This window comes from Apus apus, chromosome 7, assembly GCF_020740795.1.
Source record: "Apus apus isolate bApuApu2 chromosome 7, bApuApu2.pri.cur, whole genome shotgun sequence".
Classification (NCBI taxonomy): Eukaryota; Metazoa; Chordata; class Aves; order Apodiformes; family Apodidae; genus Apus; species Apus apus.
This window is the reverse complement of record NC_067288.1, coordinates 15,753,373-15,769,947: the sequence shown is the minus strand read 5'-3', so window position 1 is coordinate 15,769,947 and position 16,575 is coordinate 15,753,373. Positions and strand designations below refer to the sequence as shown.

Genomic DNA, 16,575 nt, shown 5'->3' with positions numbered 1-16,575 from the left:
TGTCTTTTCTAGATTCTCCAATTAGATAGCTGTAGACAGCAATAGGATATCCCCTTAGACTTATTAATGCTGAGCAAATCCAACTCTCATCTTCTCCTTGTATGTAATGCACTCCATAATACTTCACGTGCAGTGGTTCTGATTACTAAACAAAATGTAATTCAAAGAAGCTTTGGTAGAAGACCATTTCTGAGACTATTCAAAATCAGAAGTGAAAATCACTTACTAGCATAATTTACAATTTTAAAGCATAGCTCACAGCTGTCCTATTTATGTTCTTATCAATCTCTTCTGGACAAGTATTCTCAAGTTCTTTACCTCATCTAATGTTTTCTAATCCTCCTCTCAAGAAAATTTACTCTCAGGAAGTCATTGAGAGTTCACGATCTAATTAAATGAAAATACTGTATGATGAAATTTACCACAGATACATCAACCACGCTCAGCGATTCTTAAATTTGAAAATTCCAGATCAAAATACAGGCCACTGTAGAAACTCTTCAAACAGTATGTTCAAAAAAAGGAATAATGAGGTTCTGCCCTTGTAATGTCTTCTGGATTTCAACACAGTTCATTAACATTATCACTTAGAACAAATGTGTAGCTTTAACCAACACAAAAAAGTTTGTAATTCAGAACATTCCACATGACTGAAACTATATATGCACTTTGCTTGGGCACTTAACTCTTCTTTTACTTTGCAGGGAAATAATTTCAAGATCATAGTAACTAAACTATCAACTGTGAAATTCCGTATCAATACAAGACTCTCCTGTTTGTATCTAGGAACTCTATTTTGTGTTCTATGCTTTTTATATTGTATTTACAAAAAAAAAAAAAAAAAAGGAATTTCAGCCTTGGAGATCAGAATCCCAAACCCCATGTTTAGCTGTCTTATGATTAATATGGTCTAGTGAAATGCTTTTTCGTACTGTACCCTGTTTCTGTAGTTCATCTTAATTTCAGCTGTGTTTGATGTAGCTGTAAAATTTTAAAAATTGGACATTATGTTTAGATCTACCCTGGTCTACTCTGTGAGTTTCAGAAGTCTAAGCCTTGCTCCACTAACTTTCTCCCCCCAGATGTTCCATTTTTTGGTCATGCATACAATAAGACTGTAAACATATATACTTGAAAACCAGGTGGAAATCTACAGCCTGCTCTCCTTTCCAACATACAGCAGTTTAGAGGAACTTCTTAGAGGAAGAAGACTATCAATTGCCTTGGAGGGGTGGAAGAAAGCCAAACACTGCCACCATTGTATACTGTGCGGAGAAGCAAAAGTCCTTTTATTTGACAAGGATGGTGAGGCAAAGTATGACTAAAAGACTTCAGGCATGATTCTTTGGGGTTCAGATGCAAACAGGAGATCTAATGTAGAGTTACCGAGGCTCCTAACTGAGACTAAATCTTATTCAGTCATACAGGTAGCGACTGTGGAATGATCATCTTCTCTTACATTCACCACTACACCCACAACTACTAAGATCTTTCCTAATTTTCCCAAGCTTTCTCAATCACTGCACTGCTGAGGATGAAGCAGGCTTCAGGATTTAGGGAGGGGGGGAAATGAACGCATAGGAATCCGGCTTCTCTTTCTCCTCATTGTAAATTCCTGTAGCTTGCCCATCAGACAAAACTGGTAATTCCTGAAGAAGCACTGAATTATTTCAAGGGTAGTCATGCACAGCCCTTACCAAAGCTTTTATTTTAAGCCTCAAAGACACTCAAATTGATATTTAAAGAGTGCTTCCTGAAGAATTTATAACATCCAAATCTCCCACATTGAGAACAGCAAAGTTTCTTGAAAGGAATGAGGAAATATAGCCATGTAAATAGTTCAACATAATTAAAATACTCCTAACTAGATACTCCTAGAGAAGAAAAATACTAGTTTCACAGACAAAATATCAGTTCCTCCATAGACAGATTTTAAGTCAGGCTTAAGTGGGATATCAGTGACTGACTGAAATATGCTTCTGTTTCCTTAGCTCTTCCAGAGAGGATTTCCTCTGGTTCTACATAGGAATAGTCTAATGGCTTTCACTCAGTGTTTCTGAACCTAAAGTAGGCTCCCTTCCCTGACTTCTTCCCTTGATCTGATATTAAGGGACATTAAATTGCCTGCAAATTATTTAATTAGCTACTATATATCAGTTTTTCAGAGGTACTGTGTACCAGAACTCTGGATTCAGAGGGAGGGGAGCGTGCTGGAAGATTGTATCCATGTACAATTCAACACCTTTATGAATGATATATTACACTGAGAGGCAACAAAATCATCAGTATCAAGTGTCCTGCACACATGAAAATTGCCAGGCCCATTTTATAAAAGTCAACATGCCATGCCCAGCTGCCAGAGCAAGTAAATTTCTTTGCTACAAACAGCTGGACTCAAAGAGCAGGGCTGATGCCAAAAGCCAAGGGGCAAAGCTGTGCAGAGAGTGCAGAACTACCAGGGTGCACTGGAGTTCAAAGCAGGGGGAGGGATTAGTTCCATGCTGTGCATATGAGTAACAGCAGTTGCAGTATGACATTATAAGGAGCTAAAGACATGGATACAACTAGCTCCTATTCATAACAGAAGTTTCTGGAGTGAAAACTCTTTGAAAGCCCATGGAAGTCCCAATTAATTTATTTTCACACAGAAACTCTTCAGTTATTTCCATTATATTCTGTTACTGTCAAATATTAGCATGACTCTGGTAGAAGTTTTGGTGAAATACAACTTTCTGTAATACATAAATATCTTCATTTCAATACACTGGTCAAATTTCTGTCTCCTGGAACCCCCTCTTTGCAGTAGAAATTGCACAGAAATATCAAAGATACCAAGATTATCCTGGGTGTACAACAGCAGATTTCTAGGAAACCACAGAATGAAAGCTCCTGACGAAAATGCTACTCTATTGGGCTCAAGTTCTGTGAAGACTAATTCACTTGGCTAACACGTATGTCAAGCCATACACAGTTCCAGGCTGCCACAAAAAGGCTGCTTCTAGTACTTCCATTGGTTTGTTTAAAGTCTTATCTATGCTCTCCTGCATGCCATGGTGTGGATGTCGAACAGAAACCCATCTGTAGCAATTATTCCATGCTTACTGCTCTCTTTTTAAAACTTATCTTCCCTATTTGAAGATATTCCTGCAGCATCCTTCAAATCCCATTTCTTCTTAACATTAATGATAAAATTGATAAATATGAATGAAGTTGAATCATGTAATTTACTTTCTCATTGTGCAAATAACATCTTTGAAATTACAATAACTGTTCCCAAATGGTTAGCACCAGCTCCTGCCCTGTTATCTGCATTCTTCATCCCATGGAGTGTACCTAAAAGTACCTTCTTTGTAGATGTCATGGCTCTGAGCAGCCAGAGCTGGTCCCTCTAAGGCTAGCTGGTAATCTGGCCCAGAATTCTATTCCAGTATCACGATTTCAGTTAAAAATAGGTTAATACTTAAAAGTAAATGGTACCTCAGAGTTACAAGAGGTATTACACTACCCATGTGCATTCACAGCATGGATTCCAGGATACTCCAATTCAGCTGCTTACTGCTGCTGATCCCATTTAGCATGCTAATTCCAACTCCTACTAAAACGGCAGGAAGACAAGACCCTAGCTTGTTACAATTCATTTCTGTATGAGTCAGGCCATTTCAGCTCACCCAAATGTTCATTCAGAGAAGTTTTCATTACTCTTTGGTTAATGTGGCAGTTAATGTCCTTGAGCTCTATGTTCCTGTGTCCATTTAAAAATGTGGAAAAAACCTGGGCTGCCCTTATTTAGGATACAATCTCAGAGTTGATCATTTGAAAAATCTTCATTTGCAATTGCTCAGGTGGAGAGTGAAACCATTTCCTGAATAACATTGCTTGCTTTTCAGATTCCTCTCAGTATTAGAAAGGCTATGTTCATTCTGGATCAGTGTTCTTTAATAAAAAGCACAGCAGTAAACACCAAAAATAAGTGTTTCATGCTTAAGGTACCACATACTAGTAAAATGTAATGTTCTATCAATGCTTCTTGCTGTTTTATTGTTGCCTGATAAATGTTGGACCTTCAATCTCTTCTATGTCCTGAGCATTCATTACATTTACATATTTTACAGTTCTCTAGTATTTTTGTAAGTCATTTTCCTGAATCAGCTGATGACATTTAATGGAATGTTTAAGACACAATATAAAACCATAAGTGCTTTTGCTTATTCTAGGGGGGGAAGAAAAACTGTGCCTGTAGATTGGTTTTCAAATTAAAAACCCATGTTGGTGTACCCAGCGTTTTTGCTTCTGCTGTACATATTAAAATACAACTAAATGCCTCTTATGCAATACTGCAGCATGAGTACAAATAACAACTGCCTGTACTTTACAGGCAAGCTATATGATTAAGGAGCTATTAATGAAGTGAAACAAAACCTCAGTGCTAGAATGTAATAGTCCATGAAATTCTTATGGGGAGAAAGGGAATCTGCGGTGAATAAATATTAACCTAAATGCTATAGAAAACATAGAGCAAACAAAAATACATACTTTTAAAGCCAAAAATTTGGTTAAAACTGCTGACTACTTAAGGAAAGTCTATTTGCATACTGCAGGGCTCCATCTGCTGTGGAAAATATAGGCTGCAAGAATGATTTAATATTTAATAGAAGTAGTGGCCGTTGTTAATTATAATTTGCACATTTACAAATCAGCACTGATAGCAATACAAATTATGAAATATAAGGGTGTTATGCTTGATACTGGGGGAAATAAAATGACAGACAAAGTTAATGGAGTATCCCTAACAACAGCTCTGTCAGAACACATCAGAGAACTAATCCAGTTACAAAGAGCCTGCAATGGAAAATCTATTTAAAATATTAAAATGCTGTTTGGTAAAAGCTTTTTCACAGTGCATTTTACTTAAACTGTTGCTTATTGCTCATGGGTCATTAGCTGTACACCCAGATGCATTCTGCAAACCGCCGTTTGAAAGAACAGTAGAAATTAAATAATGAATGTATTTCTGCAGCATTTTTCCGGAAATCTAGAATTAGTTTCCTGCAGATCACAGACAGAAAAACAGTAAAGTGCTGTTGATGTTACAATCACTAGATATGTCCTTTCCTACAAAAAGTAAGATGCTATGGAGAACTTGACTCTTGAAAAATGGTCCAGCCCTGGAAGGCACTCCAGGTGGATTAAGAGACCAATATGCTGAAGCCTGGCTCTAGTTTAAGACTTAACATTACTTTGATTTCAATACCAAAGCTATAAATTGACTCATTTAGTAAAAGCACAGAAATTACCATTGATTGTTTTCATTAATCTTCTGTTTCACCTCACTTTTCTCATCATCATGTAATATGGATTACAGATAGAAACCATTAATGTACAAATGCTTTCATAGCAACTTTGCTCACTGAGTCATTCATGCTGCTACTGATTTCTGTGTTTTAACATCAGGTAGGTAGGTGTTCTGTAAAATCAACCATGAGGCAACTCTAACCTCATTTAATTCAACAGACAGCTTAGCATTTACATCACCTACAAGGTACAAGGCAAAAGCAGATACAAGGCAAAAGTCAGTAATATTCCCAGCATACTGTTCATTGTAACACATGTAAGACAGCCATGCTCCTGTAGTACAAGACAAGCCAAATTCAGTCTGTGCAAAGAGACACAATAGCTGTCTCCTTAAAGTCCAACAGCTCTAGAGCTGCTTATTAGTCTGAAACTCCATCCACAGATCACCCTAGACTGACTTAGCAGTGATCAGCTTGCACATCCTGCTAGAAAATGCCAAAAGTACCACAGTTTTGGCTGCAGCTTCTTTTGTCTGCGTGTATTGGATTTTCTTTTGATTTTGTGTCCACGAAAGGAAGGATGCAGAACAAGGCAAGATGTCTCTTGCTAGATATGTTGATGGAAATGGTCTGGGGAGCCAAAATCATTGTAACAAGGGCACAACACTCTAGTTATGAAACAACCATGAGCCTATAAAAATCCTTCTGTTCCTTCTGTTGTTAGTGAATATGGTTTGTTCTTTGATCAGAAGAGTTGCATTTAGTCTACACCTTGTTACTAACCCCACTAGAAGGATATGTAAAGATAGGAGTTAATATTCATTTGTCTGAAGTGTGATTTAAGACACACTTACACTGCATGACTGAAGTTAATACATATAAGTACTCCTCAAAAAATGTCATTCCTGAGCATCACATGAAAAGCAGTATTTCAATGTTAAAAACCGTACCTTCTGGTGCAGAATCAGCATCTGTTGTCAACTCATCACTTCCTTCCATTTGTCATGGGTTTCTATGAAGAAATCATTATCACACATCCATGCCTGCAAAAAGATGAAAAATAGGTTTTGCTATTTTTGACTCTCAGTCCCTATGTATTGTGGTGCAATCAAAATTAACACCCAAAAATTGCACAACATCCTCATGTTTTTTACCAACTTATTTTCTTGTACTTTTTGGGGTCTGTAAGGACCATCAGCTCTTTTACAAGATGTGTGTTGTTGGGGGAGAAAAATTATCCAGAAGTTTAGGGAGCCTGGTCTAGGGCAAACTGCCAAGACTACATGTGGCCACTGATTTCCTAGTCTACAGTAGCTGAGGGCAATCTCTGATTTTGTTAGGCAATAATTCTACTTCAAAAATAAAAGATGTTGCAAGACACAACACTGATTGCTGCAAGCTCCTCTCTTTTGCAAAAGACAAAAATCTCTGATCAGCAGAACCAAGAAATGAAAAATAAAAATAAAATGGATCAAGTAGAGAATGCAATTCTGTTTTATGAAAACCAGACTAAAATAGCATTACTTTTAGATACATTTCCATTCCTTTTGTGTTATGCAAGCAGTGCAAAGGGGACAGAAAGATGTACCTTCATATATGGCTGAAAACATCCATGTCATCAGAGGCTCCTCAAACCACTACAAAACCTAGATCGCCTGATCTCAGTGCATCAGTACTATGCAGAACAGGCCAAAGAACAGGAAAAATCTCTTTGGCTTGGTTAGTGGAGCAGTTCTTCAGCAGCTGTTACTCAATTTGGCACTGTTATCTCTATTTATAATAGAGACTGTTTTTCTTCAGCAATGTCTAGGGTGGAAGCATCAGAAAAGTACAGAAAAATCACCGGTGCACCTATTGTTTTTCCATTGTGTCAAGCGTTGATTTGTAAGCACATGATATTTCATCCTCAAGCATACAGAAAGACCGTTTATGGTTTAGTAAACCACTATTACTTCATATACGCTGAAGAACAGAGCAGTCTACAATATGCTGTGAGAGGTGGAGAAATAAGAAAACTAAATTTCCTACAGGTAGCAAGTACTAGCACTGTCCCTCTGTGTTCATCCTGGCCTGCCGAGCCTCTGTCATTTTAACATGTACATGCTCACTTATTATGCCATTGATCAGATCAAACAACCACACAAGTTATGATTTCCAGAGACTAACATATCACTCTCCTTTACTCCTCAGAAATCTCTTTTGTAGTAAACATTTTCATTCTCAGTCAAAATACAATTTGGAAAATGCATCTAACAAATCCAGGGGTGTTCCTCCAAAGTCAGCAAAGCATTTTCACACAACAGTCTATACTGAGTATAAAGAACCTGCTCTATTTACCAGGCATCATAATTTCTTGTTCAGAAAACATGAACATAGAAAATAATTTAGTAGACTTCCCTCCCCACCCAGTCTCTTAATAGCAGAACAAAAGGAATAAATGGTTCCTTGGATGACAAAGATGTTTTCTTTTGCATAGTTACACTATATTTGGCCGCCATAATGAAAGGTTCTGTGATACAGATGCCACTATTCCCTAGTCTTGTAGGTTAGACTTTCCTGAAAGGTACCTAAAACCCTAGTTCCAGCAACTACATCTTGTTGTAAAGAGTAAGCAAAGAAGTCAGAATGGCACTTGCTGAAAATCAACAGACTTCTGTGTGATGACAGGCACTCAGCTCCATCAAAACACATAGCAATGTGGCATTCCACACACATACTAATTTATATAGTCCCTGAGACTAACTATATTGGAGATCCCTCCAACTCCTGAAATGTCTCATAGCCGGGAAAGTGCAAGGAGTAGCCAATAATAAAAAGCTAAAGCAGAAATTGGGCTTGAACAGTGGCAGAAACTGGACTTGAATGCTGGATATGAATGCTTCCTGCAGACAACATAGCAGTTAGTGAGGCTTGTGAAGTTTAGCCAGTAACCACTTCAAGTTAGATCTGAATGGTGTTCTCAAGGTAAAAGACTTATGTCCACTTCTCAGTGCCAAGCCTGTGATAACTGGATTTCAAAAGTCTATTGGATTGGAAATAATTTCTCTGGACTTCTTGTCTGAAGTTTACCAATATAATGTTTTTGATCTTTGCAAAAGAAACCAAAATGAAATTTCAGCTATTATACAACATACTTTAAAATACTAAAGAAAAATAAACTTGTATTAATTCTGTTTATAGGTTGTTCTAAACTTGCAATATACTCAGGAAAGATTGAGCCAGGCTCTGTATTTAACTTCAGTTTACCAAGGAGTGAGACACTAGGGACAGAAGAGTCCTCTACTCCAGAAGTAAAAATTTAAACTCAGATCTTCTAGGGTGTCCCATGTTATGCAAGATTACAAATCCACACCAAAGGACATGTCATCCACTGCACCCTACATCCCAAGTGTCCCTGGTATAAGAATATTTTAAAATATTCTCATTTATTTAAATGTTAAGTTCTGAATAACATGGGAAAGCTCAAAAAAAACCAGTAAGCCATCATGTAAAAGCTCAGTGATGCCACATAACTCATCAGATAATCAGCTTTGATTGTCTTTCAGGAAAAGTGGGATGAAAGCCATTAATGTTTTATACAGTAACAGTAGTAGAGAGCAACAGTACTGAAAAACTGTTAATTGAAAGCAAATCTGTAACTGAGGTGAACTTTAAATATCTACCAACCTGTGGGTGTGAGTCAACTGAAAGAAAATGAATTGTTAAAGCCTATCACCTAAAAATGAGCCAAACATCACTTTCAATATTTAACCAAGTATGTAGGTTCCTCTTTTGCTCAGCCAGTTATTTATGGATTTGCTTATATTCTGTTAAAATCATCAAAATTTGGTGTGGGCATAAAAATACATTCTTAAGTGCCTTGGTCAGAAGACTGCCATTGGCTCAAATGAAATCCCCAACCAGCAAAGCTGGTCATGCTGATCCATGTTCCTAGAGGTACTGCTACCCCAGTTAGTAATCATCACATCTGTCATTTGACATGTCATCAGCAGTTTACCCAGGATGATGCTACATTATCACCCTAGTGAGGCTACCACCCTAGGGTCCAGGCCAGAGACCCAAGACAAACTTCTGTTGTGACCACAGCTACTATCAGCTGTACTGATGCAACACTGGTCTCATCTAATACATTGACTAATAATGATGTCTTTCCCAAAATTGCCTTTTTGTTTCTGTAGTTTATTTTTTTTAACACAGACTGTACTTGTTCCAAAGCACAAATGAAAGTGAAGCGTCCTAGTTTATCCAGAAAAAAAATCCCCAATTACTTTCACACATTTAACTAAACACTTCAACAATTCTCTTTTCCTAGTGTTATGCTTTTAGCTAACACACATTTATTTACAAAATCAGCAGGGACTAGTTTGATTCAAAATTATATTGTTTCGTTTTGTGAGAAGTTGTCTTCTCTCTTGCAAAAATTATACAAAAAAAGTTACTTGACAGATAATGTCTTAACTAGGCACAGATGCATGTGGGTGAGGGTAATACAGCAAAAAAAAAAGTTATCCAACTGGAAAACAATTCATAATATACATAATAAAACCAGAAGTATGGTTGCCAAAAGTGTGCCTTTTATTACTGTCAGTGAGCTGCTTCTATATGCTTATTGATACCTCCACCTTTCATACTTACACTACTGCCATGTAACTCCAGCCATGACATTCATCCATGTTGTTTACTTGTGGCATCCTTCACTTTCTAATAGGGTTTTTTCCTCTTTATTTAGATCCAACATAAAAGCATCCTTTCAAGTTTGTTTTTAAAGAGGAAAATAATTTCTCCCGACTGAATCAATTAAATATCTAATATAGGTGCCTACACTAGTCCTTTAGGCTTTTTATCTAGTCAGGGAATGTTCAGAGACACAAAAGAGCTCTGAATAATCTCCTTGAAGTTCCACTAAAATGCCACTATCCCCATAAGTCAGTTACTTACACCACACACCTACAGCTAGACTTCTAAACATATTTTGAAATAATGGGTTGAGATTTTCAACAGCATGGACCTAACTTTACTGCAATTTAAGTCATATGAATTTTACCATTAACTTAAATGCAACCATTTAAGGCAATGCTAAATGCTTCTGAAAGTCCCATCTGTAATCTCCTTTTAAATTGATGGTTAGGAAAACTGGACCAAAAAAAGAGTAGCTTTACAATCACTGCTTATTTTAAAATCTATACATCAGCAATGTGTGAACATGATATAGTCTGTGCACATATGAGAACAAATGCATGCATACATATAAATGAACTGAATTTCTGTGTTGACAGATTATTTGCCAAGTTAAAGCCAAATGCGAGTTGAAATTACCATGACATTACACTGAATGAAGAGGATTTATAATGGAAATACTAAAAGAACCTCTGTAATAGTGATCCTGCTAGGCACTGCTATAACAACATATATTTCACTCTTTTCAGTTAGTGCTCGTTTTCTCCTTTCTCTGAATGTTTGAGAACAGTAAGTGAAATGTTAATTTTTTAAAGTCAGAACCATCTAGCTAAATCATCCAAATCATTTTTGTATACAGAGATTTTTTTCCTAATCTTTCTCTGCAAGCTGCTTTGTTAAATCCTAATGACAACTTTTATGCATAATGCATAAAATAAACTTTACCAATATTTAACACACTTTTATAAACATGTAAAACCCCTTTATAAGTTAGATGACACGTTGCAGGGCATGCAGCTGCAGTACACTAGGAAATCACGCTTCCTAGATGACTGAAGGCATCTGTTTCATGCCATTAATTTCTCAACATCAAACACACATAGTTATCTTAGAATAGCACTGCATCGTATTTTTTCATTAATACAAAGGTATATTTTATTGCATGTGTAATATGTATGCTGTTCAAATCTACAGGCTCTTTTATTCTAGGAATGTTTATATTTCCTAAAGGAATGGAGAGAGAGGAAGGTAGCTTCTTACTTTATCAAAACACTTTATATTAGCAAATAAATACCTATAAAAATATATGCTAACAAGGAATCATTCAAAAATGGATGCTATAAATCTTCCTTATGCAAAAGGCAAAGAAATCAGAATACTAACAATGTATCACTAGCCTATGTCACTGAAATGATTTGTTTTACTCCCTTAATCTTTACCATATCTAAACTGACTATAATAAATGAATAATTACTCTGAATACAGTGGAGTTAATTGAAAACCTGCTTGAAGTATAAAACCAAGAAATCATAACAACAAATACAAGATTTAACCAGTGTTTAGGAACTTGTCTTTGTCAATAATTTTTAAGGTTCAGTGTAAATGATACTGTTTACCATCGTCCATCATCTAACATTACTCCAGAAAGTCATGAATTATTTCAGACTTCCTATGAATATTAATAGTCTTCAGAGTCATGGTATTTCATCAGCATACACCCAAGTATTAAAGTCTTATGGGGTTTGACTTTTCAAAATGAAACCAATTTAACTCAAGTTTGTTTTATTCTCAAACCTTGATTTCTAAGTCCACAGAGGGTGTACGTTTTCGTGGGTGTGAAGCTCAGGTTTTCCTTGAAAGAAAAAGATATGTCACATAACACAGGGACAGGCTGATTTCTCAGAGCATCCACCTGGACATGCACTTCTGATTGTGTGTTCAAAACACCTGGAATCCTGAGAGGAGCATCTATTAGCATTAGGACAGGCAAAATTTCCTTGTTGCTTCCAGCTTTAAAAAACAACAAAAACAGCCTTTCCTTGGAGAATGCAGACTTGTACAAAGGATGGGAAAAAAATAAAGAAATATTGTCTGAATGAAGGCCACTGCTAAAAGATATACTGTTCATTCTATTGGCCTATAGAATTTTCCTGTTTCATCATCTAAAAACTGCAATGAAGCTGGGCAGCATGGATTTCTCTTTCTTGAAAACAGTAATAAATGCTTACAAGAGAGTAAGTGCACTTATCCAGCTCTGTCTCCATTGAACCTGACCCACGGATTGCTTGTTTCACCCCCATAAGTGCTGTCATAAATTTGATTAGGGCTGAGGTTAAAAAGAAACATGATGTGTAAAGTAGCTTCCACACAGAATACATGAGAAGGAAGCTTCCACTCTTCCCATGCACATTCTTGGGCAGCACTGCTGTATTACTTTATCCATAATGCAAACCAGAAGAACCAGATTGGAAAATAGCTTACCACAGTAGAGGGCAATACTGCTCTCAGGCAACCACGTATGTCCTTACCAAACTGCAGTATACATACAATTACTGCACAGGAAAATCACTGGGTTGGCTGCGATACAGGTCCTCTATAATCAATAACTGCACTCATGTAATAGGGAAGACCATACTTTAAGTGTTGCTATTATACCACTGTCATCTCCTACAGAAATTCACTATTTATGTAGTATTGCAAACAATATAAATATATATTTGGATAAGGAATTGGCTGGATGGTGGCACTCAGAGAGTAGTGATCAACTGCTCAATATCCAGATGAAGACCAGTGACTAGTGGTGTTCCTCAGCCACCAATATAGGGACCAGTGCTGTTGAACATCTTTGCTGGCAACATGGACAGTGGAATTGAGTGCAGCCTCAGCAAGCCTGCTGATAACACCAAGCGGTGTGGTGTGGTTGACACCCTACAGGGAAGGGACGCCATCCAGAGGGACCCTGACAGGCTGGAAAAGTTGGGCCAATGCCAACCTCATGAGGTTCCACTAGGCCAAGTTCAAGGTCCTGCACTTGGGTCAGCACAACCCCAAGCACTAATACAGGCTGGGGGGAGAATGGCTAGAGAGCAGTCCTGAGGAGAAGGACTTGTGGGTGGTAGCAGATCTGCCAGTGTGTGCTGGAGCCCAGAGAGCCAACTGCATCCTGGGCTGCATCAAAAGAAGTGTGGCCAGCAAGGTGAGGGAGGTGATTTTCCCCCTCTGCTCTGCTCTGGTGAGACCCCACCTGGAGTTCTGAGTACAGCTCTGGAGCCCTCAGCACAGGGACGTGTTGGTGAGGGTCCAGCGAAGGGCCACAAAGATGATCAAAGGCCTAGAGCACCTCTGCTGTGAAGACAGGATGAGAGAGTTGGGGTTGTTCAGCCTGGAGAAAAGAAGGCTCCAGGAGATGTTATAGCAGCCTTCCAGTACCTGAAGGGGGCCTACAGGAAAGCTGGGGAGAGGCTTTTCACCAGAGAAGGCAGTGACAAGACAAAGTGTAATGGTTTTTAACTGAGAGAGGGGAAATTTAGGTTAGACAGCAGAAGAAATTCTTCACCATGAGGGTAGTAAGGTGCTGGAACAGGTCACCTAGGAAGGTTGTGGATGCCCTCGTCCCTGGCCAGGTTGGATGAGTCTTGTGCAGCCTGGTCTTGTGTGAGATGTCCCTGCTCATAGCAGGGGGGTTGGAACCTGATGATCTTTTAAGGTCCCTTTCAACCTTAACCATTCTATGATTATGTTATATGATTCTATTATATTTTCTGTATGGGTTATAACCAGCTTGCTCTATACACATAGGAAACATTCCATTATTTAACTCAAGTTAAAAGAAGCTACAAGATGTAGCAGTGCCAGAAGTTCTTGCTGACAGCCATTGCATGTAGATACTGTTCTTCCCTTTGTGAAAGTTTTCCCTTTTGCTTGTCTTAATTTCATCATCTCTTTCATGGTAGCCTCACAATTTTAGAAAATAATGAATCCTGCTTCTGAGTGTATTTTGCACACAGGAAATACTGTACATTATTGTATGGCAGGTGCCTGACAAATCTGTATAAAGCTTTTCTGAAAAATCAAAATGCGCATCCTGGAAAAAAGAGCCAGTGCAGTGTATGTGAACCAAATCTAAGTAAATCTTGCCTGCCACAAATATTGTCACTCCTATCCCTATACCTGAACTGGGATGGGGAATGGCTGAGGCGGCAAGGTCGCCTCATCCCATCAGCCAGAGAAAGCTTTTTCTCTCTTCAAAGCAAAATCCAGCGCTGAGTGTAGTCCTCTTTGAACTAACTTGTACTCAGATGGCACAGTGAAAGAGATACAAACTCTGCCAAATACTTGCTTTTGAGAGAAGCAGAAAGAAATTAAAGATTCTTGGGTTCAAATCCAGGTTTCTGGGAGAACTCCTAGCTTCTCTTAGTAAGATTGCCTTTTGTTCTTTTGCCTCCTAACACACTATATTCCTTGCTCTGACATGCCTCTGCCACTCCAGCTCTCCTTTTCTCAACACCCATCCTCTTCAGTTCAAACATCTTGTTTCCTATTCTGTAGCTTTCTTTTTTTTCTCCTCCCTCTACTTCTCATGCTTCCCTTTCAGAGCCCATCAGATTTTTCTGTTTTGCTCCATGTTGTACTGGATTTTCCCAATGACAGTCACACTTGGAGGTGTGAGGACAATTTTGTAGAGCATCCCTACAGGTGTGGACCATGGCACATTCAGTGCAGATTAATTCTCCAAGGAATGTAAATAAATTAAAAATAAATAAATAAATATTTTTTTTAAAAAGCAGCCCAATTCAGCCTGTAGACAGAACAGTTTTTCTGATATGTGTAATTGCAACATATTTAGGACAAAGCTTCATACCAGCATAACCCTGCTAAATTTCAACACCCACAGCAGAAAAAGAGCTCTTCAAGAAGCAGAAATAGTATTCAGGAAGACAGAGAAATTGTCTCCTCATAATCTTTACTAGAACCTAATCATCAAACACACTCTGTTTGGGACAGAAGCCTGTCGTGGAAAATGCCAGCTGAGATGTTTAGAGTTGTGTAGAGTTACAAACTATTAATTTAGCAATAGCAAGAAAAGACCTTTATCAGTGGCTTATTTCTAAACTCTGATGTTTTTTACAAGAAACACGATGAGAGTCACAGGTAAACATGCTTTCAGTTGGCAACAAGGGACTCAGAGCTTTTAACCAGAAAAGAATGAAGACACAGCAATCTAAACAGAAGGAAGAATATGTCTTGTGTGGCACTGCATCAGGAACCAGGCCTGACCCTTAAAAGGCACAGATTGTGATAGCGTGAGCTAAAGAATCCTGCAGGGCTGGAGCTATAGTCACCAGTAAGTTTTGGGCAGAGATAAATGTGGAAAACTCATGCTTGGTCATCGATTAGAAAGTGCTCTTGCCATAGGAAATCTTGTCCTGTGACTATGATCCTACATAGTTTGAACTCTAGGAGGCTGCCTCTTATCTGACAACAACCTTCTACATGGCCAGCCTTTGAAAATGGGAAGATTTTTACTTTAGGGTTTGCTTTCCAGTATCAAATATTTACTGAAAAATTTCATTATAAGAATGCCTTTGTAAGAGGGAATTGAAGAAATATGTTTGCTTGATTTCAGAGAAGAGTGAAGTTATTTAAAACAAGATATTGGAAATACTGTAAAACTTCCTCAAAAAACAAACAAAAACTAAGAATGGAAAGTTAAAACTACTATCTAGAAATATGTACTTCCTCGTCTCTTAGGAGAATAAATGCAGTGCTACCATTCAGATGTAACAGAAGTGTGAGCAGACATAAAATCTTCTAAGTTTAGTTTTCTTGACAAGGTGTAGCATGCCATCAGGAGACTACCTTATTCTGTTACAAGATCTGGCATGGCCTAACAGCAGTTTGTGGAAACGATCCCCAATAAAAAATGTTCATAAAGCAAAGAATTCTCTTGCACACAAGAATATAATATATAAAGAACAAGATGCACCTTTTAAAAATTTTGCCTTGAATTACCAAAAAAGGAAATTCTTTCTTCTGAAATAATTCTACTTTTTCACAAGGAAGCAGAAACATATCTATCAGAATAGGATTATAATAAAGCAGCTGAAACACTGGAACCTCTGTAATTTATTGCACATTTTAATCATGTTTAATACAACACTCTATATGGATATCAATTACACTAACGACTCTTACTTAATACCCTTGGGTGCCTAAGGGATGTATCTGGACTGTCACCTCCCTTTTGTCATAAAAGCAGAGAGTAGTTCTATATACACACTAAAGTAGTTTATTTCATTTTTATATAATGAATGAGTAACACTGGAAAAAAAGACATTTTATCCCATATTAGTTTAGCAAACAGAAGAGATTTCACATATGACAGTGCTAAATATACTTTAAGCTGCTAATAAAGACAAAGCCTGAGGGGAAAAATTTTAATGATGAGCAATGCCAGAAGTTTTTATTTCTGGATCTAGAGTAGAAGTGTTTCACTTAGGTATAGTTTTAGGGGCATGATAGAAGAAACCAGGAATCCCAATAATTTTCATCTCTAATAAAGTCACTTGAATTAATTTTAGCATCATTACAGCATTAAAAAAAGGCT

The 16,575-nt window shown here is 37.7% G+C and overlaps 1 long non-coding RNA gene across 6 annotated transcripts in view; it reads right to left on the bottom strand.

Moving 5' to 3' along the window:
• The window catches only part of LOC127387346 (uncharacterized), a 508,224-nt gene that overhangs the window by 360,712 nt on the left and 130,937 nt on the right, over positions 1-16,575 (bottom strand). For all 6 annotated transcript variants that reach the window (XR_007890100.1, XR_007890099.1, XR_007890101.1 and 3 more), the window contains one exon: positions 6,242-6,334. This is a non-coding gene — a long non-coding RNA (uncharacterized LOC127387346). The remainder of the gene's footprint in view (positions 1-6,241; positions 6,335-16,575) is intronic.